This window comes from Octodon degus, unplaced genomic scaffold (assembly GCF_000260255.1).
Source record: "Octodon degus isolate 3935 unplaced genomic scaffold, OctDeg1.0 scaffold00178, whole genome shotgun sequence".
NCBI lineage: Eukaryota > Metazoa > Chordata > Mammalia > Rodentia > Octodontidae > Octodon > Octodon degus.
The window spans coordinates 3,487,926-3,488,372 of NW_004524754.1; positions in this window are offsets into that span (position 1 = coordinate 3,487,926).

Sequence of the window (447 nt, forward strand, 5' to 3'; positions counted from 1 at the left end):
CTCTGTGGTACTTTTGCCTATTGTTTTTTCTCATATTGATATGTAAGACCATTGATTTTTCAGCTTTATTTTCTCCCCCCCCAAATATACACATCTGAGGCTATATATTTTTCCACCTAAGTGCTATACTTGGTGATGCCACATTTTTTCCCCTGTATTTAGGACAGGGTCTACAGGGTCTACAGGGTCTCACTATGTAGATCAGACTCATAGTGATTCTCCTGCATTCAGCTTCCCAAGTGCTGGGATTACAGGTGTGCATCACTACACACAGTCTCAGTAGCCATCTCAGTATGCCCCAGGATCGAACCCTGGCCTCTGGCCTTTGCCTAAGCAGGCACTTAAGTCTGTTGAACTATCAGGCTGGTCGTGATGTCATGTGTTCTTCTTTCTTTTTTTAGTACAGGGTCTACAGGGTCTCACTACACAGATTTTTTTTTTTTTTTT